The sequence below is a fragment of the Heliangelus exortis genome, chromosome 2, assembly GCF_036169615.1.
Source record: "Heliangelus exortis chromosome 2, bHelExo1.hap1, whole genome shotgun sequence".
Classification (NCBI taxonomy): domain Eukaryota; kingdom Metazoa; phylum Chordata; class Aves; order Apodiformes; family Trochilidae; genus Heliangelus; species Heliangelus exortis.
The window spans coordinates 118172223-118199635 of NC_092423.1; the positions used below are offsets into that span (position 1 = coordinate 118172223).

Genomic DNA, 27413 nt, shown 5'->3' on the forward strand with positions numbered 1-27413 from the left:
ATTAAAAACTTAATCTTGAATTCTCTGAAATGTCTTACCTAACATTAACTCCAAGTCACCATTCATGTCCTTAACAGTAAAGATTAAGTGTAAATGCTTTCCTGCGGTAAGATCAGAATGTTCTTTACTTTTCAGGATGGAGTCCTTACATTGTCTCCAACTGCTGAGGACTCAGAAGCACATAACATGCATAAAATCTCTGTTCAGCTGCAGTGGTGGGACCCAGGGTCCTTAGTGTTAGCCAAGAGAGATAACAAAGAAACAAGCCTTGAGTTGTCTCTTTGTTTTGCTTGTGTTTGTTTCCTTTTCCCCAAAGAAAGAGCATTCAATAATTCGGCACAGAGGGAGCTTACTCTCTTCAAATAACACGATGTTTAAACAAAACAAAGATTTTTTACAGAGGGAAAAAAATTATCACCACTGTTATCACCACTGGCTTATAACAATTGGTAGTAAAACACTATTTCATAGAAGGTCAGCATTTCAAAGATAGACTTAACTACTGCCACCATTGGAATGTTTCTTTTACAGAAGGAAAGTTTAAAAAAAAAAAAGACAAACCACACACAGTCCTTATTCTGCATGTGCTAAAATGAGGTAAATCCAAAACCTGGCTCCTGAGAAACCAAAGTATCACCGTGGAAAAAAATATCTTTGTCTATGAGATCAGAATGAAGCTGAGGTAAAACACAAGCAGCATGCACTACAAAAAGGCAGACTTGCCAGAATTTTCCTGGGATTAATTAAAAGGGAATAATTTTAAATCCCTCTCTTCTTCTCAAGCCTCTTGAAGCTGAATTTACTCACTTTAGGTAACAAATATAAAGTAGGTAGGAAGGGATGTGCTATTTTCCAATCAAGTCATCCACAGCAAAGCAGTCTGGTTTACAGAACAGAATTGTTTAAGCTTTCAAAATATAAAATCATTTGGAAGACCAAATGAAATATATTCCTCTGTGAAAATGGAGTCCTCCAGACAATAAAACAAAATGCGCATATATAATAAAAAAAATTCTGTGCAGGATTTACAACAAGCTATCAAAGACTTGATATTTATTCCCCATGGCAAAAACACTTTAATGTAATGGAGAGGTAAGTAATGCTTCTCAGTGTAGTTCAGACTCCAGTTTCCCCACAGCTGAGGTGGAAACAGGTATACCAGCACTGAGAGCAAGAAGCCTCCATGAGGAAGGAGCTGCACTATTATCATTAGCACACACAGCGCATGTTTCACCACAATTTGCGCCATAACTTTTTTCTATTTAAGCTCCTTATCTTTTTTTTTTTTTTTTTTTTTTTCTTTCCTGCTACTACTTTCACCACCTGTGCTTAAGCAGAAATTATTATAAGCTTGTTAGCAGTAAGTGGTCACATCTCCACACATGGGAAGGGCTGGTGCTTGGTGCCAATCAGCTTTCCCTAATCTGCACCCTACCAGTGCTCCTGCTGCGCCTCAGGATCAGCTGTCAGGAGGTCAAAACCATCCCCTGACCCAACGGGGGTACAAAAGTCACATTCCTTCCTCCCTCTCTTCTGCTAAAGGCCAGTAGCAATCTAATTCCCATGTCTATGGAAAACAAATGTGTCAATAAATTATTTTTTTTCCCCCACAAGTTGTTTGTTATGTCACACACGTTGTGCTAAGCCAATGATCTCCACAGCTTATGTGGGAAGGTGTTCAAAGAGAAAATCTCTCTCAAAAGATCACACACTAACAGGGATCTTCTGAGCTCCCATCTTGTTTATGAACGAAGAGAGCCAAGTTCAACCATTTCTTGTAAGAAATATTTCACTTTAATTTTTGTGCTTTTTGTAAAAAAAAAGTTAAATTTGCACCTTGTCTGTTATTCAAGTAGCAAAATAAATGTATCAGGAACAAACAGCTCTTTTGGCTAGACCTATATGGGCAAATTACTACTTCTATTTTCCAGTTACACAGCTAGCACTTAGCTTGGCAAGTAGCACCCAAATAACTACGTGTTATACTTACAATAAACTATAACTACTATAAGAATTTATGTATTAATTTATTTGTAGCAATAATACAATGGTTCAGTAACAGGTTAAAAACATCTCAAATATTCCTGTGACTGTAATTCAAGTTTAGTAACAGGTTAAAAACATCTCAATATACAGAATAATCCTGTTACTATAATTCACTTGTAGTCATCTAAATATTACTGGTATAGTGGTGATGGTGCCCTTTTGCCACATTAATTTCAAACCTGAGTTAAGGTGAGTTAAGTATAGACAGGGGTGAGCAATGCTTTGATAAGGGACAACGGGGAAATATTCTATCAGGTTTGGAAATTTGTCTTCTTGGAGCACAAGTCTGTTATGCTTTACTTGTATCTGTATGTGAGATGCAGTCTAAGAAAAGACAGCTTTTGTCAGTTAATTTTTTAGAACACATACAAAGGAAAACTAAATTAGATATTTAGATAACACTGAAAGGAAACTAAGCTTACAGGTATTGCACACAGGCGTTTCACCTACTTACCAAAGGGTAGATAAGAACATTTTGTGCAACTCATTATGGAAACCTTCGTACTTAGCTTTAAGTGATACTAGAAGATTAATTTTAACTATTTCATGTCCAGCAATGACTAGGAAATATGAGAGTCTCTGTTATACTCTGGCAAGAAACAATGATCAGAATTTAAAAGAAGAAAATGTAAGCACTATAAAGAATGTGTCAGTGGTAGTACATACTGCAGAGATATATATAGCATATAGTGTATTAGAAATTTAATATACCCCTCTGTTTGGTCACTGTATTAACGTTTTACATTTAACAGAAGACTACAGCATATTTATTAAGTAGGAGAAATTGTTGGAGATATTTCAGTTACTGCAATACAAAACCAGTTAGTCTATTACTGACAAAATAGCTGTGAAAAGTGCACATCCTTCAATTAGATTTCTATTTTAATCAGTGCACCTATGGCAATAATCCCATAATACTTCAATAATGTTTCAATAATAACATTTCAGTAATAACATTTCAATACCTTTTGTACTTCAAAAAGAACATGAAAGAACATAAAAGAACATAACTAGATAAAATCACTTCCTTTCTCAAGTATGAAACCCATCTTTTAAAATTCATTTTCCTTTCTACTTCACAGATTAAGAGCATTCTTTCTTTAACGAGTTGCTTTTGGTTTCTGCAACTTCCATCTACAACAAATCCAGCCCATCGATGGGAAGTTGGTACTTAAAGGAGGCAGAAAGCTGGCATGAACTGCCCCTGTTCTCAGGAGGAATAACTGCAAGGAAAACAGCCCTAACTCATACAGGTCATTAACACAACAGAAACAACCACCCCACCTTGAAGATTTATTCCACTACCTTTAGGATCAAATTTACTCAATTAGGTTTTAATGAGGTGGGTAAATGTGCCAACCCACTGGCTGTAACCCCTGCAGCCCAACCCCAGCACAGGGCAGCCCAGCAGCTCAGGAGCCCCTCTGAAGAGCTGGGGCTTCAACAGCTCAAGAAAAATTGAGTGCATCTCAAACCTGGCTATCTGAAGGCCGCTCAGCAGTGAAAGAGAGGAATGCATGGGTAGTGTTTTCAATATGACTTAAAAGTTTTGTTTGGTGGTGGGTTGTTGGTTTTTTTTTGGTGTTGAGGGGGGTGTTAGAAAACTGTCGAAGAAATTAGCCCATGACTGTGTGCTATCTGGCATTTGAGTAGTTTTAATTTAATTGCATTTCAACAACTAGTAAAGTTTCAAAATTCCATGGGACTATATCAAACTCATGTGGTAGCAGAGACTGAGCTGTTTAAGTGCCTTAAAAGTTTCCATCAGCAGCTCTTCACTGCAGGTACAGGCATGGCTAAAATGAATAGAATTTCTCTCCAAAAAGAAATGGAATTAAACCTGGCAGTCTTATGCACAGTGCAAGCTTCAGCATGATTTGAGAAGAAAAAAAAAACAACAAAACCAAACCAGCCACTCTTTATTTTATCAGTAATTGAAAATTCTTCCTTCCTCCAGAAAGCATTTTCTAGTATCTCATTTAGCTTATAACCATGTGCTTGCAATTTCTGCTCTCCATAGAAGTATTTCTGGAAAACCAAAGGAAAATTTTTGTGAACCACAGATATAAAATAACTCTCTCCATTAAATGGCCTAAAGTTTGGATTGCTTCTGCTCCACCTCCCCACATCTGGCACATGCATCATATTACAGGCCAGAAGGCAAAGTGAAGAGATGGAACGGAACGGGAGACAGTGGTTGGATCACAACTAGAAGGAAGCACACCTTCCATAATTCAAACCTTTTTCCCCAATTCCAGTATGTCAAAGCATGACAAATAAAACCACACGTGGGAAAAGTCCACACACGTGCATGCACAGACACACCGACAACCCCCTTGCTTCAATCAGTTCCCCAAAAAGGAGAGGATTACACAAAATACAATTGGATGACTTCAGAACTACCACTCTGTGCCAGAAGTGCAACAGGGGTTCTGATTTTGTTAACCAACAAAGTTCACGGGGAAAAAAGCAATTATTCATCTCTAAATCACAAGACTGTTTCACTTTTTCTATTTTGTCAAGTCTTTAATAGGTACAACCAAAACCAAAAGCCACTGCATTGTCTAAATGTCATAATATGGTCAAAGAAACACAATTTATCAATTGGCCTTTTTGCTGTTTAAGTTTTGAACTTAAAACTCAAGAATATGCATGCAGCTACACAAAGATGTACAGGGCCGGTTGAAACCATCCACTGTTTCCCAGACCTCCCTCTGAAACCACATTCTCTTTGTCCCTTCAACCCCACATCAGCAGCACAACAGCATAAAACTTTCACAGGGTCTTTCAAGCTCAGAAAAAATCCGCTGCTGTCTGAATTATCAGAATTATTCAGGCTGTTCAAGTGATTTTTTTTGTTCCAAATGGACGTGGCACGCTGGTCAGGAACTCGTCGAGTCAAACACGAGCAACAGAAGTGGAATTCTTCTGGCTAAGCTAATTGATGGCCCTACAAAAATGAGACACGCAACTGCATATTCAAAACTTTCAAAGACACACTGTATTACAGTTACAGAGTGCCTTCCCCTCTGTGGCTGCTGTAATATGATCATAATTGCTGTGAAAGGGCGAGAGACCGACTATATGTTAAATCCTGCCATCTGTAGGTGCTTTACACTGTTCCATTTGCTGCTGCCGGGTCAAAAGTTTACCCTATTTTCGCTTGTTCGTAACCAATCACACAAGTCTCTGTTATGTATAATCTCTGACCCACTCTCAAAACAATTTTTGTATTACACAGTCATATGACTACACTGAAAAAACCCACACGTTTTATTAAGAATACACTTCTTGTTGGTTAGCTTAATAATTATTATTTCCATATTCAGTAAGCATACTGTGCCGACCTTGTTCTTCCCAGTTAACTCCCTTGGAGCACAACCATAAGGCCATGAATTCTCCCCACAGAATGCTCCAGGATTTCTGGCTAGTTGCAGCCCAGAAGCACATGCAAAACAAGGCTGAAAAACATTCACAGTACCTGTCATTTTAAGAGTAGGAGGAAGGAACTGCTCAGTTTGTTCTACCAGGGAGAAAAGATGCAATTTAAATTGATGCTCACAGTGGAAACAAAAATCATCTCTGAAAATTAATGTTGTTCATAACAATATCCCTACATATTTATCTTAAAAATGAAATATGCAAAAATATATTGCATGGAAACATTTATGCTACTGATATTATTAAAATATATGTGGAACAAGTAGTCCCATGAAAAACAGAATTAATTAAGCCTCATCTCCCACAGATTTACACCTCCTGGTTTCTTTGACTTTGGTGTCCAGAAAGGTGAAAGCTTTGAACAAAGCTTTTCCCACAGCTGGGACAGCAGCCTCTTTTCCCATCCCCTAGGATTCCCAGGCAACTAGTAAGATTATTTCATGCTGTAACTTTTCCCTCTTTCAGGGCACATTTACGTGCTTCCATCTATACTCAGCTACTTATTTTCACAAAACTTGTGGGATCTAATTTTTAAGACCTCCACTGTGCCAAAAGATGTAATCAAAATCACCATTAGGTTCAAAAGCTACATGAAGGGATGTGAGTGCCTGTACACAAGTACACAGTGTGGCCTCATGAGTCTTGTTTCCATAGGAAATGAGGCTAAAAATAAAGCAGAGTGTTTGACCTTCTTATATTTTCACAGAAAGTTAATTTAGATGGACCAAACTAAACAGCTGGCTATATTAACAGATCACCTAAAATAGTATCACAGTATTTAAACACATCTCGTAAATTTTGTTAGAGAGTTTTCAAAGGAAATAGAGACAGACCCCATTTCTAATAGGAGACATAGATAAATAAGGAGGTACTTTTCCATGGACATTTATTTCACTATAATCTATGAACTGTGATCCTTTAATTATTTTTCATTAATTTATGCTAGCATGTTCTGCCTTAAAGGATATAAACCCAAGTCAGCACCCACACAAATAGTTGCATTGCTCAATTTTACATTTGACTATTAGATGCTAAACCCTCTGTAAATGATACAGAACAAAAGCAAACCTATGCCACTGAGAAGATCAGTTATAATAATACATACTAGAGAATAATCAAATAACAGCATTAAGCCACTTCTAAGCAGATACTAATCACATACCAGACATTAGCCATTAGATTTAATATAAAATTATATGCAACATAGATGTTTATATAGATGTTTTTATATATATATGTTTATATATATATAAATAATTAAAATTGTGCGCACACACACAGAACAGTCAGACACCAGTTAACAGGACTGATGTCACCTATGATCCAGGCCAGGAACAAGTGAATAGTCTTTCTTTCATCCAGGGGAAAGCAAGATGGGTGATGTTTAGAGGAAAGCCTCTTCACTCAGCCTATCAGCAGCAAAATGGGCAAAGAACAGTGAGAAAAGCCTGGTATAAAAGAAAAAACAAAAAACCCAAAGCAATTGAATGGACTCTTAAGAACACATATGAGAAAGCTGAAGGTACCCAAAGGCATTTACATGCCTGAACAAAGGGAAATTTTTCTCCTTGGCAGAAAAGTCTGATGAAAAGCAGAGCTCAAAAAGCTGCAAGAGAGGACAAGACTGAAGGAGTAAAGCTGAGAACTCAAGAAACCTGTCTCAAACCCTAAGGTGATGATACTGGAGCACAGAAATGCTGTAAAGCCATTTGCTATTTTGTCTAGGATTGTGCATCTCTTCTCATTTTTCTACAACACAAAAAAGTTATTTTAGAAAGTTTTCAACTGAGCATGAATTTATACTATTCTTTATGTTACCAGGACAATCTGAAGAGTTCAACATTTATCTCAGCAATTTGGTTGGCTGACTCATGCAGGCCCCATTCTTGATAAGGAGAAACAATCTGTGCCCAGCAAACAGATCTTCCATGCCAGAGCCAGAAACATTACAGGAGTCTGATTAAGCTCAGGGGAATTTTACAAGTACCCGGATTTCATGTAGGTCCATAGAGCAATGACATGAGGGAACTGGGATGTAGAATTGCTTCCATTCAGTTTTACAGAAGAACAAGAATTCTGCTATACATACAAGAGACCAGGCTAAGTGCAATAACTCTTTACAACAATGCATATATTTCTCTATTTGATGGTGTCTAGATTATTTGTACAAATACACGTAAGTACCTTAAAAGTTATTACTACCACCAGCTGACTAGGAAGTTGAGACCTTTAAAATAGAACCTTCTTTGTAAATGATTTTTCTATGATTTCATTTTCACTTGAACCATCTTCATTTTTACAAAAACTTCACGGTTTCCTACGTGTGAAAATTCTTAAAACAGTGGATCTGAATACATATGCAAGTTAAGAATTATAAATCATGTAAGAATCTTAATCTTCCTTTAGTATTTAACTTTATGATGACAAAAATACACAACCAAGTGTGGAGACAATTTTTAGAGGCATTTGTCTTGGATGACCTGCATAGAATAAACAGGTATTCAGTGCTCTCATGTAATGAGCATCCATATTATCTCAGGATAATAAAAACTTTATCATAGACTATCACTGAATGCCAATATAGAATACACATACAATTTTAAATTTTTTTTAAACATGTAAAGAGTCTTCCAGCTTCCCACCCTCTTCTTAGATTTAACAGTTACAGTCTCAAATTAATTTTGAAATTCTCCTCAAAGGCATTATGATACTGTAGTATCAAAATCCATTCAAAAATTAGGATTTGTCTTCTCAAAAGGAATTAGAAGCGTGAATCTGAAGTACTTCATATGCAAATAAGATGCTTTTTTAAATGGTGTAGTATCTTGTCATTGATAAGCATTTTTAATGAACTGTTTTAGAGGATGTGGCTTTCTATTAAAAGAGGTCACTTATTACAAGAAATCTGCAATTGTATGCTGGTGGTTGGATGCAGATCCTCCCACCAGCTAATTCTCACAGATCTCGCTTCCTAGCCCCCAGGGTAGTCACCAACCTGACCGGCCTGCATGTGCCACAAGTAGCCACCTTAGAAATAATGTCAAGGTGTCATCATTGAAACGAGACCAAACCACAAGAGAATGGATGCTCCTCTACCTGGCCCCTTCCAGTGCACCTTTTTCTATGCCCCTGGAGCCAGTCCTCTCACTTGGGCTGTGGCAAGACACCAACTGTCCGGCTGCTGGGCTGCATTTGCTGCTGCAAAGCTGCTCTCCATCTCCTTTGGCAAAAAAGCAGAGCAGATGGAAATTTCCCATAGGCTGGTCTTGGCCCAGAGACCACTGTTTGGACCATACCCCTCTACGAATAAGAGCGATTTATTCATTCGAACTGACTGGCTCCACTGTCCTCTTTTACAACACGGCTTCATCCAATCCCTTAGCTCAGTGATAAAACACAGCTCAGTGTGAGCACACTTCATCGCCTGTGCCTGGGCTAGGAACTAAGCCATGAAGGAAAATATGGCCATGTCACGCTAAGCAAAGAAACACATGAGTAACTCTGGCAAGCATGTGAGATAAGGCTCCTCTGAATGACTGACGGTAATGTTATATTGATGGTACAATCAGTCATTACCTACACACACTGACACAGAGTAAGCAGAAGCTGCAGCAGAAACTGTGCAAACACCATCTTCAGAATGGCAGCCGTATGTTCCCTTAAAGCACTGGAAAAGATCAGGATGGAATCTTTTACAAAATTAAAAATGTTATAATCCTTGCAGTGCCCTGGAAGCTCCTGAATTTTATTTTTATTTAGAATGAAAGAAACAGCTAAACAGATCTAACAGCCAAGCTTTTTTCACAGGACACAAAGGAGTTCTCACTTTCATTGGTCTTCCCTTGGCTGCCCTGCTAAATTACAGCTAAAAGCACAAGGGAGCTCAAAGTGTAACTCTGTCCTGATTTCTGTTCCCTTCGCTGTCAGATATATCTCGGTTTTTACACAGAGGCTGTTAAGACTCCTTTTGCTTTTAAAACTTCATTCAGAAAGGTGAGTCAAGGTTCTATTCATCGATGCAGCTCTCCTTGCTCCAGTGACAACAAAACGGGCTAGCTAGCTTTTCCTGAAGAAGGGAAAACCTTAGGTAGCACAGGATGAGAAAGTCCTTTTTAAGAACTATTAGCTTTCTTGCATAAAGTCAAGAAATGGTCACTATGAATGTATACTTCATAAGGTCTTGAGTATTCTCCAGTTTCCATCTGATAGCTGAAGAAGAAAGCCAGGAATGGGAAGGGAAATGTTTCATATTACATTTGAAACATATTACTCATATTACACAGAGTAATGTTTGTTGAGCTCTGCCTAAAGGTTTCACACAGGGCTTTGCAAAATGGAGGGCTACCTCACACATGAAGAAAAGCCCCTCTCCAAGAATCTGTCACAAGAAGAAAAGGTCCAGCGTCTGTTCCCATATGCAGAAGTATTACCCCTTCAGTAACCAAGCAGGGCTTCCCTGGAGAAAGAAACTCACCTTTCCCTGAAAAGGCTCTTTACCAGGTCTTCCCAGCAAGGGAAGTACATAGGGAATATTCAGCAGGTATTTGCTGCTCAAGTGCCTGATACCAGCAGAGACAAGAGAAGTGACGACAGGCCGTTTCTGGATGAAAAGTTAGGGCTCTCCTCAAAGTCCCCAAGCAGCCCAAACCGGATTTGAATCAAGCGGAGAGGGTACAGGAGCAGAAGAGGAACTCTTTCTTATCCTTTTGTACTCATGCTTTTCTGCCATACTAAGTGCATAAGCAGAGTCAAAGAGAGGATGGATGAATTAACTCAGAAAAAAAGCTGCCCAAAAAAGCTGAACAATCAGTCCTCAAAAAATTAATGATAAAAGACTTTGAATAAAGCCAATTTGTAATGGAATGTAAGAAGGGAAGTCCCTAAAGAGAAAAACTGTCTACCAGCTCTGCAGCAGGTTTTGCTGCCCCATGCAGTTTACTGTGGCGAGAAGCCAACTTGGCAAGGCTCGCTCTTCTCCAAGGAGCCTGGCAGCACTCCAGCCTCACTCACAGGTCTCATTGCTGCTGCCAAGCTTGAGGGGCAATTGAAGATCCTGTTTTGTGAATCTGCAGACCTGGTTGTGACCAAGAATATTTGTGTTTTAAAATGTTCTTCAGCAAGTCAAGCTCCCTCTGTTTATAGAGTGACTGAACAGGCAAAACAGTATACTTAAACCCAGCTAGAGAAAATGAGCCACAGATTGTTAATTATATGGCTATTTGCACTTTGACTGGAAGAGGAAGTAAGATGGTTATAACTACTTTGGGCTTTACTCCTCTAACTGCATTGAAACCACATTTATGACAGCTGAAACTATGCAATTTTATATAAAGGTGGGTGTTTCCTGTTTTTGAAATGAGTCCTTAGCTGCTCACCCTCACCTCACGGTAATTTGCTGGAACCAGAATGTATTAAACTGTGGCCAGTTTTGAAGACTGGTCTTAAGATCTTACTCTACTAACTATTTTTAAACACAGAGATAAAATGTATATATTGGACTACTGCTGTCAAGCACCTCCATTTCTAGGACCTAACAGTATTCTTCAGGCATTAGAAAACACATATGTGATCCACATGCGAGACCGAAATGCCCAGCTGTCACCTGGGGTGTGCTCAGTCTCTGGTGACGTGGTCACAGTCACTCTTAGACTTGCATTCCCCTGAGTAGCCAGACTAGACTCTGAATTCTACATGCCAGCAGATCTACCTTTTTCCACTCAATATGCAGTATTTCAGGTGATTTGTAATAGCAGCTTTGTTATTTTGAACATGATTTCTTTACTGTGGCAAGTGTATGTTCAATTTTATAGACGCTGAGTATGTAGAGTTACACGGTCCTCTCAGAATAAACCAAATAAAATCATTATTTGACTAGAAGTTAGTTTTGCAAATATCCCTTAACAACTTTAGTAAGCAGCAGTTTATTTCCTGTGCCTTTTCTCTTACCTTGCTTACTTATGCTAATTGGTTCTCACAAGCCAAATTCTGCAATGAGTACAAGTACATAAATCAGCACTCTGCATTTCCATTGACAGTCATTTTCCTAAGAGATTACAGCAGGAAGGCATCTATAAACTGATCATACTGTTCAGCTGAAAAGCAATCCAGTAATTCCTGATTATAACATGTGGTAATTCTTACCAAAAAACCCACACACATATAATTTACAATGTATTCCTCCTGATTTAGTTTGTGACATACTGCTTGAGAGTGAAATACTCCCTAAAAACACAAGATATACAGTCAAGAGCACCAAAATCCGTAACACAGAGAAGTGTCAGCGTTTCTACTACCTTTGTTTTGCTCTCCAAGACCACAACCTTTTATTTCTGACCACTAGATCCCAACCTTTACCTATGAGAGCTTGCTAGCCTCGTATTTCTCACAGAAAACGAATTGAAACTTCTTAGTCTCAACTAGGAAGAATATTAAAGATTAAGTTTAAGAAAAGCCTTCAACTGAAAGAAACACTAAAGCTGAAATTCAAAATTCTATTACATCTGATTCTATGACTTATCTTAAGTTAACTTTCAAAGCAAGTAAACACAGTATACATTTTAAGTCATGCACTTTAAAAATGCTTTCCTCAGCTGCCTCCTTCCTGCCTCCAGCCAAGGGAATGGTTTCTAAGTGGCAGACAAGCCAATCTGCAACTAGAAGAAGCTGGTCCTGCCATCCCTCTTCCAGGTCATCTTCAGCACAGCCATTGTCCAACTCTGTACTTAGCAAGTTCAAAGAGCTGAAGAGCCAGCCAAGTAACCCAACCCAAAATGCAGCGAGCTGACCACTGTTTTGACTGCCTGAGCCAAAACTCACCCCAGGGCCAGGGCAGCACTGGCATGAGGGAGAGGAAGTAATGCCTCTGCAGGGAGGGTGCAAGCCACATTTCTGGAAGCTGTTAGACCAAGGTTAGTTGCAATGATGCTGAATTTGTGTCACCTCCACAAAAACTGGACCCACGTTGAGCCCCTATCCTCTAAGCAACAGAAGACACAGAAAAATTCATGGGGTGCAGTCTAAAACTGTTCAGGTACCTTAAGAACCTCACCGAGCTAGACTCTTAAGTCTCAACACCTCTTTTGACTTTTTTTTTTTAAAATTCATTTTACTATTTCTACATATAAGCACCCAAGTCCAGACATTTGCAAACTTCTTGTCAAAAGTAATGCGAACATTTCTAATGGGAGAAGGGGGATGGGACAAGCAGGGAGGAGATTTAATGAAAGCAATCCAGATTAGCTAAATGATGTATCATAGTGGAACAATTCTGCTGCTAAAGATCATGCAGATGTTACGATGGAGGCAAAGAAAGCCTTTCTTTAGCTACAGCACAGCTGCTGCGTACAACTTCAAAAAGACTTGGCACAGGACTTCAGCCACAAAACTTCCCCTCATTTCATTTCATGCACATCATCTGAAACTTCAGCAAGCTGTACCAAGGACAAAACTGAAGGGGAGTGTGGAACATCTTATCAGCAGTGGCACAGTTCCTTGTGCTGCCAATACTCACATGCACCTTCACAAAACTCCACTATACATCTCCATTCCCTCTCAATATAGCAACCCTTCAACAACAGTATCACAACACTGCTGTCTCTCTTATTTATACTGGCATTACCTTCCACTTTAATGACAACTGAATTAGCACATGATTAACGTACATTAAAGCTTCAAAATTAGCCATAATTAACAAGTAAAGGAAATTACCTGTTAAAGTAGCATTAGAAAGAATGATCAACTTCTGTTCACATCCTTCATCCACTGAACTATTCTCAACATACACCCTGACCATGAAGCTGAAAATGCCATAGCTTACAATCACATTGAATGTACACACTTAATGCCAGTCTCGTATTTTCCATATAATACACGAACTAGAAAGAAAATATATGCACCGTCTCAATTCAAAGTTCAGCTTTTCCCTTTAAATGTATCCAAGTGTTATAGCAAGTTACATGTAGTACACAAAAACTTTATTCTATATTTAATAGTGAAGCATACAGAACTTAATATAAACTGCAAATACTATACTTGTGTTTTCCCTTCAGTGATTTCCTTGAAAGGAAATGTACCTGAGAAACCTAAACCACTTTAAGATGCTTATATATGAGATTAAATTAGAACATTTCTCACACATGGGAACAGAATCTTAGAAACTGTTTTTAACTTCTCCCTTCTTCTTTTTGTTGACTCTTATGACACTCTTAGCTTCCACCATATGAAACCATGAATAGATTTATCACCTGCAATTTTCTTCATACAGCTGTGAGGTTACAAAGAATAATTAGTCCAAATAAGAAAATAATAGTGGGAGCAACTAAATTTCTGTTAACATTCAAACTTCTAAAGTAAACCAGTGAAGATCAAACTGCAAAAACAAGGAAATGCAAGCAGAAATGCATTGAAAGGTTTGGTTGGTTTTTTTTAAATATTCAATGACTTCATTACTAAGAACTTGATAAAAAGCTGGAAACCCACAGCTTTAAAGGATATTAGTAATGTTGATTAAAACCAGTGAAAAAAAAAACTCATTAAAGCAAAGGTGACTCTTGAAATACTAGATATACTAACCACAGTATTACTGTATTCATGAAAACATAACACTTCAAAATGACCTACTTTAATAATAGTTAAAAAAAAGAATATGAGCACTAGCCCCCCCAACTCTACTGGTTTTATAAAACACCATCTACTTCTCAGAATTAGTAACAGACTCATGAAACTGAACCAATTTGTTCAACAGATGTTTCAGTTAACCCAAAGGAATTTTACTTTTCCATTGTAGAAACAGATCGCGCTGAATAAAATTCCACTATTATTAGCAGCTTTCAAAATATATTAGCTCAAAATTAGCTTCCATTTCCATCCCTTCTTTCTTTCACAGAGCAGAAAACATTTTCCATACCGGATTAGACCGTGCCACCAGAATAAAGTAGGCACATTGATAAAACAAATCGCCCTCCTCCTCCTCCCCTCCGCCCCCCGTTTTATGGGATATGCAGGAGCGGCCGAGTTTTTATTTTTCTTGGCGTTCCTCTCTCCACATTAGCTGATAATCTTCCCCATGTAGCCCTGCCAGCACACTGCCCCGCAGGCCCACAACACCCCTGCTGTTCCAGTCCCGTGCTTTTCTCCAGCAGGCTCTGCAAATTGTGTGATCCTTTCGTAATGTCCGTGCTATTGCATCAGTCTAATTGCAACATAATTTTCAATGCTCTAGGTAATGCAAATAATTTCATTTTTTTTTAAACTTCTGCCTATAAAATACAGATTGTTTCCCCTGCTGCTCTTCTCCCCCCCCCCCCCCTTTTTTTTTTTTTTTTGCTTATGTTTAAAGATTTAAAGAACAATGCACTGCACAGCGGTAGTCAAACAAAAATATCTCAGGTTTTCTTAGAAAGCAGCACTTAAATATATTGCTTGGCGCCTGGAGCATTACTGCAGCCTTTCACAGAGCCATATGTAGTAGATTCCCCATGAGCAGGCTGGAAGGGGAACATGCATTCTTACTCTGTGTATTTAATATAATATTTAGCCATTATCAAAGCTTCATAGCTTTTACTGTCTCTCTCTCCTGCCATAGAGTAACAGCTTATCTGGCAAACAGACTCACTATGTTTCTAGGCACTGAAGGCACGCTCTTGGTTAATTCATAAAACCTGATCTAATGTTAGATATTTTGCACCCAGGTTAGCTAAGTTAAAACAATATTTAGCTTAACTGTGCCTTGGCCAAAAAATTCTCTGCTATCTACTGATTACAACAGCATTGTGACTAGCTGTGGACATCACGCTGGGAAAACACAAATCCTGAGCCTGAAGAAATGCAGATGAAATTCTGACCTCAAGCCATTCTGATAGTGGGCATTACAAACACTGTCTACTTTGTATCTGATACAATAACCAGGCACAAGAGATGTGCCTAGGAGGAATGGTGAATTTACGTATTATTCCAGTTTTATGTAAATACATTACCGTGATTCTGTGATTACCTTAGCTGGCAGCATCAAAACATGCTGTGCTTCTTGCACCCCAAATCGTATTACGTGACACAAACATCTCCACTCAAACCAATCTGCAGAGGCAAGCACTCACAGAAGGAAATGTCAGAAGTTCTACAGAAACCTAAACTTTGCCTTTGTTTGCTTCTGTGGCATGGTATACACCACAGTTATGTCACACCATTTCCACACCACCCCTATGAACAGAATTACCAATAATCAAAACAGTAACCTGTTTTACTCTTGGTATCTGGCATATGGTCCACTACCTGATTTACTGCACGCTAGTCAGTTGCGGGTTCTTTGTTTGGATTTTGGGGTTTTTTTAAAGACATAACAAGTAATTTCTCTGTGAATTCAAGGGTGTAGCTGAGTGCTTCATCAACTTAGTAGTCAGTCCTACTGTCACTCTCTTACTCCTGACACAGAACAACTGTTAGAATTCTTGATTTCCTAACTGAAACAGTGACAGCTTTAAGGTCAAAATGATTCTCCAGTTCCAAAGATAACTTTGTCTAAAGATTGGCATAACTCAGACCTAACTTTTTCACAGCTCTTAGCATTACATTGTGCTTTATACAGCACTTTCAAACCTCATCCCCCACTGCCTGACTCACAGTTATCAGTGCTCAGCACTTTTCCAGATCTGATCCAAAGATCTCAAGTCATCCACAAGAAAGCAAGACACATCCAGTTAGCAAAAGACAGGAGAAAAGCCAGGACTGAGCTACTTACCAAGCATCACCCAGGAAGTCTGCAGCACAGCCAGGAAGAGAGTCCTGTTTGCCAAGGCAGCATGCAGCTGCACCACAACAGCTCCTGCCTCCCGCGATCCCCTGCCTCGCCCACCACACGCGTCTGGATTTCTGCTGGAAGTGAGGCAGGGGTACTACAGAGAAGAGTCTTCTCCACTGCATCAACCAGATTCATTCCCAGAGCAAGTCCATCCTGTGCATGGAACAGAGCAGGGGTTCTGTGGAAAAAAAACCAAACAAAACCAGCGCATCAGTAGACAGTTAAGTACTGGGAAATTGTAAGGCTTCCTCGTGAGGGACCAAATGAAAGATGCTTGCAAAGACAAGCTCAGTTTGACATTCCTTGACTTGGACACTGCCACACTGCAAAAATGTTTACATTTGCCACTTCTTATAAGAAGAAATTGAGACACCAGACCTTGTGCGATGGGGTCACATTGACAGCTATAAAAAACAGCAGTGGCATTGAAATCTATGTGCCATGCAGCTCTTTTGGTGAAGAATTAAACTGTTTGCAAACACAAAATGATTCTCTGCATGGTGACTAGCTATAGGTGACAGATAAAAACATTCTCCAGGAGCTTCTACTGAAAGCAGAGAGCGTTTGTATTCAACGCTTGTATTCAATGTTTGTATTCAAAGATCTCCATAGAAAACAACCTTTCAGAACCAACACCTCTGCTTGTTTTCCTCAAGCCATATCCTCTGGCCCATGTGGATTATTCAAGACCCGGTCCTTTTTGTTCCTACCTTCAGCACCCTTTCCCAGTCTCTCCTCATCCCCAGTCCCCAAGGCGTTTCATCTCCTCTGGTTCAGACACTTCCAGGCTTGACTGACACTGCCACACTCTCCCCTTGATGCCCCTTCCTTTGCTCTTCAGCACACCATCAAATTAACTCTCACTCCAGGTCTGTCTCCTCTCTTCACAGACTATGGCATTTTGGGGTTGGGACCATGCCAGGGGCCCCATAGGTCCATTTCTGTCTCTCAGCTGGTGGGGATAAAAGGCATCATTTTCATCCCTCAGCTCAGCCTCCCCCTCCAGGCCATACAGCTCTCACATGCTCAAAACAGCACGCAAGAACTGTGATTTCTATAGAAGGTTACAGTTTGGTTAGATCTGAGATTTTCACAGTGCTGAGAAAGTCACAAAGCTGTGACTCATAAGCTGCTCTTCTTCCTCAGTGCCTATCACCAGCACTCCCCACACTGCCAACTCCTAGTCTCTGCTTCAAAGGCAGGGACATGGAGCATTTCCAAAAACATAAACCCAAACTACAATGAGAAATAACATTTTCCACACATTCTTACAAATAGCTAAATAATTTCGGCATTAAAAAAATTAGCTAGAGGCAAATGCTTAACCCCAAAGGCTAATGTTTTGCAGAGTTCTAAGAAACTTCAACCAGCATCCTATACTGAGAAGCACTGGGTATCCTTCCTTACTGCAATTCCTGCCACACCTTTTCCACCCTTTATTACTTCCATCATTCCGTTCAGTGGATGTGCAGACATTAACACCTGAAACCATTGGTCACACTGAAGCCCAGCAGCTGTGGGTGGATAGCAGGGGAGGGAATGCCTTTGTCTTCAGCCCCAATTTTGCTGCATGCCTAGAAACAATGTTCAAACAGCATCTTCAGACAAAAGCCTTCTTCCCCAGCTCCTATCACCAGCATTTCCCACGCTGCCAACTAATTCCTAGCCTCTGCTTCAGTCCAGCTATCATTTCTTTGGATGGCACTGTTTTCATCCTAGAGGTACCAATACTTGCTGAAAAGGTACATCTGCTCACAGAACTATTCTAGGTCATGAAAACCTGAAGTAAAATGGGTTAGCTTCGTTTCTCATGAAGGTCACAGATAGCTAACAGAGATAATTTAAGCAAATTCATTTTGCATTTGCACTAAATTAGGAGCAGTCGCATATCAGTTACAAAGAGGAAGGGTAACTTCATACAATACTATTGCTGATGATCATCTGTCCCTGCCTGGAGGGAAAATAACCTTCTGGTATGAAACTCTGTGGAAACTTTTTCTTCCCTTTATTTGGCAGTTACTTATCTCACCATGAAAAACTGAAGTAATATACAAAAGCAGAAAAACCTCTCAAAATAGACAACTCATTCTTTTAGAGCAAAATCCAATTTACAGACTTTTTTCTTACTGAGCTCTTAACAGAAAACAAGACAACAATTTCTCTCTGGCTCTTGTACATACTTCTGTACAAACATGGTCCAGATGAGAAGATGAAGAAAAGAGAAAAATAGAGCTCACAGATGGATCCAAATTATAGTATGGATTAAAAGCACTATGACATTTATTTTTCAATAAAAAATCATCATTTCCAAAGAATGACTGACTATTCCTATGAGACTGTACTTGGTCTAGAGACATCTGATGTACATAATTTGCAAAAACCACTTACTAAGTACAGCAAAAAAAGTATGTGACCCACATGCAGGCTCCTGGAACATGAATGTTTGTTCTTATGAAAACAAACTGAGAAGATTCAACATCAGAGTGTAAAACATACATGTGTGTAAGACAAACACGCATTAAAAGCCCATAACAATAATTTTATTGTGCTTTGAATTCAATTTAAGTAATTAAAACTGGCTATCAAGCATCTGTAATAGTTAGATTTACTTTTTTTGTAAGGCCAGAATAATTATCTCATCACTTAACTTACAGTTAAGATGAAAAATATAATTAGGTTGAACAGAAGTTCAGTACTTGCAATATGTAATAATGGAAACTACACAAAATTTCTTCCTTAAAAATAGGAGCAGATTTTCATGCACCATTTCATTTGGCAGAGTATAACACATTTGCCATGAGCAAAAGACCTTTTCAAATAAGAAAAAGGTAAAGAAAGTATTTCCATTCATACAGCATTGCCCAACTGATTAAAAGTATCAGCCACTGGTAGTTACCTCTGAATTGTAAGCAACTATAATGTAATTAGTTGCTACAGTCCACTATACAGTGTTCTTAAAAACTCCTCTGAAATCCAGCAAATCTCAAAAAATACTGTTTGTTTAACATAAACTCATATAAGTTTGTCACTGAAATCACTGTTTCTAGGCTAAATCATTACCTCAAGTAGAAAAGCTTTTGTCTAAAACAAATCATAAAACACTGGTAATACAAATGCTTTGCATTGCATTGAAAAGGCTCTAAGACTGCATGTATTTATTTATATAGCATTTGTGAACATATAAACACTTGGAAATATACATAAAGGAAAAGGTAAGCCTCAGTGCAGTGAGCTAATTATCAAAAAGACTGATTTTCCTTAGGATAAGTGTATTCTTACAACGACTTAAGCCAGCTGGCTGAAGTGCACTGAACATTTATTTCACCCAACAGCAAAGATTCATCCAAGACCATTAATACATTGTAAAGTAAGGTTCTCTTTTTTGTTTGGTTGGTTGGCTTTTTTAAGTAGTTTCTAGCATTTTTGAATACCAGTTATTTCCTGAAAAACTTTGGCAGCTTTTTGTGATTAATATAATTATCTCAAAAGCTACACTACAACACAGCATATTTGCTACCACCAACATACTCTCATATTTCATCAAGGATTCTTCTCTACATGGTAAAAGTATTTCTGTTATTAAAGTTTTTTAGGTAAGCTGATTTTTAAATCATCATTTTGGAACATAATTCCCCACATTACTAGAATTTTCAATCATAAACATTCCCCAAATCATGCTTCCCTTTTTAATTCAAAGAAATATCTCAAATAATTGTAATATTGTATTTACCTACCACTACACTAACATCAACACAAAAACTACTTCATGCATTGATCAATATGTATGATGTACTTTACTCTTTCATTTCAATCTGTTCAAATAATATGACACAATGAGCTCAGTATGAAACATTATGGTTCTTATGCAAATAAACAGACTCCCACATTAAAGTTACTACTCCACAATACATTGGCACACAGATGCTCACAGCTTGTCCTCACACTAAAAGTACATTAAAATAGAACAGAAACCTTATACCTGTATTCCATTGATTTTATTGGCTTAGGGCACATTATTAAAAAAGAAAAAAAGAAAAGAAATCTGAGTTGCAAATACTGACAACAGCACCTACAGCTTCCTACTGCTGTGGCACAGCATCCTTAATTTTGTGGTTCATTATCCTTTGAAAAGAAGCCCATGTCTTGGAGACCGAATCTGACACGAGACACACATCACCCCCTCTATTGATGACCCCATCTCCCAGTAACACAACGAGTTGAAGGGAATTTAGCTAGACCTGAATATTTTGAAGGTCAAACGCCTCTTGCATTCTTCACCAAGCACCTAGGGAAACACTGGGTGAAAAGTAAGTCCAAGACTTTATGGACATCAACTCATGTCTCCCATTGACTTTCTTAGGATCCACAGCAAACTCCAGCACCCCAAGTTCTGTTCTAACTGACTCAAGGTTTTAGTTGGTCATTTCACAAGAGCTCATTTTAGGCCAATATTTAAGCTCTACTCACTTCATGTACTCTACAACAGAATTTCCTTTTCTTAGTCTATGAATGACAGTGCCAAAAATACCTACAGAACAAATAGCAAATGGTATATAGTAGTCTGTTTTCCATATAACACCAACTAAAATAAATTTACTTACACTCTATTAAATTTTCAAAATAATGCACTTAAGTCTCAGATTTGTGAAAACTGGAAGTTATACACTTATGTGTGATTTTACAGTTTGTACTTTATTAAGTCAGAAAGTTATAAAACCAAAACTGAGCAACAGCCCAGATATAAGGATATATCACACCAAAAGCTAACAAAAGTCCTCAGTGTACATTCAAATCCACTTGAAATATTCTCTGACCACTGAACTGGCTCTTGGGACATTCCTCGGAGTGAAGATGACTCCTTGAAAACACTGGGCATTACTGTACCAAAGTTAGCCCCATCTTATTATCATGGTTTAGAACAGGAATATACCTTGGCCATTTATTTTGTGAGCAAAGACCCACTTTTGTTACAGAGATTTATGGATAATTTTCAACTATGCTTTTATTTTCACCTAGGTAGCTTCCAGAAATTCAGAAATACATTATAAAATTCATACATCAGCCATAGAAAATTCTCCATGGAGCAGAGAATAAAAAAACAGAACTGAGAAACTTTATTGCTCCTAAACAAACAAATTGCATGTCAAGGACAAGTTCCTAAAGAAAACAGTAACTAAACTCTAATATATTGTTTGTGATATTCTTTGAATAAAATACCCTTTTTACACCATCTTGCTATTTCAGTAGTGTTTAGCTCCAGAAATGTTAGGCTTTAAGCCTGAAACTCACGATGAGAAGGAGCAGAGAATATTTTCTACCAGACACTGTGTGAACAAATGTAGGTTCGGTGCCTCTGAGCTTGACAGCTCTGATCTCGTATGCTGATTTCTGTTACTTGGACCCACAAATCCTTCCCCTCATAGAAATACCCTAAACACTGCCACATTATTCTGGACAGAAAATGTTCCAAGTGTGTTGTTACACCAGGGTGCTGAGCCAACCAAAAAGCTATTATTAAAACATTTTTGTGTCTTTCCTTACATTCATCCTATCCTTTAGTAAACCTATTCAGCTCATTAACCTGGAATAAAAAACTTTATCTTGTAGATTAGTGAACTGATTCAGTTAATCAAGGGTTGAGGGAAGTTTTATGGAGAGCAAAACCTGGGGGGGACAACATGTCAACCTGGCCAAGACTGTGGAAAAGACAACGAGGAAAAGGACATTCTTTTCTAGAAATTACAGTTTTTTTGCTCCTACCAGATGAGCTCAAATCATCCAGCCATACCAAACCTTCTCACTCACCTCTTGATGCTTCTCCTCTTTGCACAGATAAATTCTTCCTAGCCTAAAGACTGGAAATCAGGCATGTTTGCAGACAGGTCAGTGCATTTATCTAAACTAGACAACTCCCATGAAGCTTGTCCTGATTACTCTACCATCTCCTGCCTCTCTCCTTCTGAGGGGGAAGAATCTCTGAATACCCCAAAGAGCAGCTGCCAAACTAATCCACAGCCAACAGCCACAGTAAGAAATTTATATAGCTAGATTAGCAGGACTGTACTGTACACTGTAATTGTAAGTGCCTAAATTTCACAGGGTTACAGCAGTGAAAAAATTTAGTAACCAGGAAAATTTAGTAACTGGGAAGGGGTAACACCCTCAAGAATTTAGGGAAGCACCCAGTGCTAAAGCTTGACTGCCCTGAGTCCTTGTGCAAGAAGTGAAGAAAGCCCCCAATTTAGTCAGTGATCAGAACAAGCCCCATTCTGAATCTCTGCTCTCAGTGGTAATTCTGTCAACTTCAGCCAGTTCGTCAGAGCACCATGAACACCACACACTTAAAACACTTCAAACTGGACAGTGCAGCAGTTAAGGAAAACAAATAGAAAAAAACCCCACACAACTTCAGTGATTTGGATCAAGTTGAGTGCCTGGGGTTTTTTTATTATTTTTTGATTTCTTGCCAAGCATCTTTTTTTTTTTCCCCTTTCCTTTAAACCAGCTCACTACGGAACTTGGATGTAGAAACAGCTTCTTTATCACATAATATCCCCAAATGTGACATGGTTTTAACACTTAGGTACAGTCGAAGTTGCAATGCAGAAACAAATTATTATTATACATTAATCCAATTAATTTATCAGTCAAAAGAAAGCACAGTATTTAAATACAAATTTAATATAAGAATTTTACTCAATTTACTAAAAAAATAATTATACACACATATAAAGCTATAAATCATGTGTGATAAATATATACATAATTTCTAAAGCTGGTTAACAAACCTGCCCCCAAAATGTTACTGAATTATTCTAAAAATCATAACAGTTCCAATTTTATGACTAAATTTGATGAGTCATTTTCTTTTTTCGTTCCAGGATCTTTTTAGAGACACCCTGAAAAAAATGAGGAAACGGCTTTTTCTCCTGCTGAACACAAATGGAGTAAGCTGAATCTCTCGCAAGAGAGAAAATATTTTAATTATTTCAAGTGTTCCTGAAGTGCAAGTGGAAGCAAATGGAAAAGTTGCCATACCTACAGCTCAGCACAACTACAGTCCACAGCTTTCAGCAAGCTCAAGTAATGTTCTCACGCGAGGTAGGGTAAAAAGAAATCCTGACTACATATGAATTAAAGGAAGTAAAGAGCTTTACATTTCACTACAACCACTGGTCATGCTCAATAGTGCCCTGAACACCCCCATCCCACATTCCCACCCTCCTCCATTTCACGACTGGTGACCCACCTTATCCGCTCCTTGAGTCACATGAGCACTGCTCCTTCCTTCAGCCACTTTTTGGGAAGCTATGGGCTTTTTATATGACTGCAGCCCGACTGGTTTCTAACCAGGCAGGCCAGTTTTACTGCTGCCTTAATGACTGCAAATCAGGCGACTGAATTTTCCGGTTTTCCGAGTAGCCACTCCAGCAGGGAGTGTGTGGAAAAGCCAGTGCACACGCCTGGCCATGGCCCTGCAAGACTTCCAGCTCTTGCACTACATCTGTGCTGTACCCTTGGCAGGACTGGTACAACTGCACAAACACATCCGAGCACGCAAACCAATCTTTACACTCTCCCTCTCCTCTCCCCTTTCCCCATTCCTTTGACTGACTGCTCTGCTGGTACACCTATTTTTTTCTCTCACATGTCAGCAAGCTTGCCAGCCTCCCCAGCCTGCAAAACCTTTTGGATAAATCATCACCAGGGCTTCCCACCTCACTTTTTTTCCTACTGCCTCTTTCACTCCACTTCCTATGCACCCCAAATCCTCATTCCCCTCTATTTTCCCTCTGTTCAAGGGGCAGCTCTTTCAGAGTGCCAACTTTGTGAGCTGCACTAGGAGGATGGGCAGAGAGGGAGCTGGGAGGTGTTATCAGCCACCATCAAATGGTTCTTTGATCTCCAGACAATTACAGAGCTGGACCTGCTAACCAGATGCAAGGGGGTCCTTCTTTCCCCCCATTTCTTCCTTCTGCATCCCAGACGGACAAAAAAACTGTCAACTTGAGTGCAAGGCCTTATAAACCAATTAAAGGTTTATTTTGACTTTAAAAAGAAGAAAAGGACTATTTTGCTTTCACAGGAGGGAATGTCAGAAAGAGTTTGCGAACAGTTTTAATTCTGAGACCTTGTAACAACTCCTATCTACTAAGGAGCCGTCTGAAAATACGCAATTGATGCAGTTTTACAACACTTAAAGTTCTCATCACAATCATACATAAGAAAAGAGAAGTTTTTTAAAGCTCCAAATATTAGACAAAAAGCATATGAGATTGTTTCAGTGCTTTCTACTAATTAATACTGCTTTTATTATGCAAGGCAAGAAAATTACAATTTTTTTTCCTAAACTGGCAGTGAACAGCCAATTCAGTAAGCTGCGTTTTTGTTTTCTATGACAGGGCAGTGGAAAAATCTCTTTCATTTATTAGGTCTACAGAGACCAAAACTGGCCGGGTGTCAAACCTGCTTTGTAAAAGCCCAGATCCATTCAGCCATGTGTAGATTCCATAATTCTTTACAACCTGTTATCAGTATCAACTTCACAAAAGATGAACCTTTGGTGTCTTCCAACGAGTGTTACTGCAACCCTTTATAAACGGGAGAAAAAACCTGAACTGACAGTTCAAAACAGAAAGGAAAAAAACTCCATTGGCAGTGCCAAATTAAATTCTTATTAAAATCTAAGATTTTTTTTTTTTTTTCTGGATGAGTTTTGTATAGAGATACAAAACAAGCTCTCCCACAATGGTGGATAAGGAAGCTGGATTGCTATTTAAATTTTAATAACTTGACTGTTCCAAGCCCTACTGAGTGCATCAATGCTACTTAAAGTACCAGTTTCATCACCTCACCCACAACTGCAGGGTAGCCAGAACTTGTCATGAGGACAGACAGGGTGAGGCCTTCAGCTGAGGAGGTGCTGATGACAACCTGAGATAGAAAAATGAACTTTTCTTTGGAAGGATGGGATTTCAGGAAGGAAGGTGGAAACATTGACTTGCTTGTAACAACAAGGATAGATTCCTAGATGGCTTTGATGAACTGATTCAAATATGCTGCCTTGTTAAGAAGGTACTTCTCACATCAAATCAAGGAAATAGAGTAGAGCAGAAATATATCAACAATATCATCAACAAATCTATCAAATATAGAGTCAATCGTTGACTCTATTACTATATAATTACAGGGAAAACTATTAAACTTCACTTTTCAGTAAACATATCCAGCATCACATTCTTACATGTTCTATGGCAGAAAAGTATGAATAACAGCACCCACATTTTTTAAGTCTCAGGCTTTAAAACTGTAAGAACTAATTATTCGTTTTATTTAACTGAAATTTTCTTGCTATGCTAAGACTACTCTGTGTCTATATTGACAGCACTTGCATGAATTGTCCCTTTTTAAAATAATGGATTCTATTGCATTCTTTGAGATAAAAAGAACTGCAAACCAACTCACAAATGTTTCAGATTATTAAGTACTGTAAATAAGTATTTTACTGTTGAAACAGCTAATTCTTATGAAACACTTGGTACATTTCACATAAGCTAGAAGTCCAGTGTCCTCATTCTAGGTTTGCAAGGCTGTAAACCTCCATCTGACACAAACATGGGTGTTAGCAGTCTTAACAACATTCTTCTCTGCAAACTACATGCATTTATCAATACAGATAAAACATGCAAACTTGTGCATTATTTTCTTCAAAGTTTGATTAAATCCGGAGCATCTTCAAGGTCTCCTGAAAGTATGTGTGATTTTTATCACTGCCACATAAAGAGACCTCTTTAATACTCCTCACTATGCAGTCTACAGATCACAGGAGCTCAGAGACTCTGAACTTAGTTTTATTTGCACAGGAGAGCAGGAAATGTTACACAGCACCATTTCTCATATGGAGAAGGAGCAAGTCTGTGCTACTCGCACACAAATCTGCAACAATTCAAACTTCAACCAACTTGCTGATAGTTTGAGCATAAGGAATAAAAATTTTATAAGTAAACAAACCCAGCATTCATGAGTACAATCTAGAAACAATTCAGCACTGTTTTAGGAATACAATGTGCAGACGTGGCTCATCTGTCTTTTAGAATGTTGCAGAACACTAAAACTCTCCTAATCTTTGTCCTTCGCTTGAAGCAAAACAGTGTTATGTAGCCTCTGAAATAAGGAGGGAGCAGTGGGGATGGGAAGGGGAGAGAACAGGAGGGAGAACTGACACCATACTGGCATTAATTTATCAAAAGCCCCCTAAATTGTATTCATAGACTATGGCTTCACTAGCAAAGTCAGGCACATTCTCAATTACTAAGTAAAAAAGGCCATCCTGTACTTTTTATTTTGTACATGCACATGCAAAGGAAAAGTTTTGTTTCATCTGCTACCAAAACCATCATTCTGCAGTCAACACTTTTAATGAAATACAGACCAAAGGATTAGTCAGAGCAGATTCATGGAAAAACAAAGGAAATCTGTATGCAAATACAAGCCTACCACTTAACTAAACCCAAGAATGAACCTTGCACGAGTACCTCTGAACAGTGTCCTACAAGGCTCCCTACAACAGCTTCCACTCACCCCAGCTCCACAGCAAGAAGCAGCAACTTTAGCAGCCACTGCCCTGCAGAAGATAGATGGTACTAGTACGATCATTAAAGCCCTAACTTAAGTATTCTAAATAAGAAATGTGCCAGAAATATCGTCTGTATCTGCAAAAATCTTATGAAGATTCTGTTTGCTTGTATGTTTGTTTTCAGGGAAGGAAGGAGCAGACAGGGAAGTGGTGGGGAAGGATGCTACAAAGGTGTAACCCAGCAGGGAAGACAAGTTCTTTGAAAGCTACAGCGTTACAAACAAGCAAAGAAAATCAACTGATAGCGCCTATCAGAGGAAAACTCAGCTGTGATGATGAGCCAGAGGCTGGCCGAGGGAGGGGCATAAGCTGGGAGCATCATTAACGCTGCACTCGCTGCCAGCCCTGGCTCCGAAAAGGAGCAAGCAGCAACCCAATGCTTCCCGTGGCTTAACATTAGGCCAATCCCAGCTGGGTCTTTGCATGAGTAAATACGACTCTAGGAGTTTTTCTCAGAGGGTTATTTTTAAATACCTGACCATATGAGCTTCCTTG

At 38.8% G+C, this 27413-nt stretch overlaps 1 protein-coding gene across 6 annotated transcripts in view; it reads right to left on the minus strand.

Moving 5' to 3' along the window:
- Positions 1 to 27413, minus strand: part of NCOA2 (nuclear receptor coactivator 2) — a 191340-nt gene that overhangs the window by 104841 nt on the left and 59086 nt on the right. For all 6 annotated transcript variants that reach the window (XM_071737755.1, XM_071737759.1, XM_071737756.1 and 3 more), the window contains exon 3: positions 16223 to 16460. The gene's annotated coding sequence lies outside the window, so the exon portion shown is untranslated. The remainder of the gene's footprint in view (positions 1 to 16222; positions 16461 to 27413) is intronic.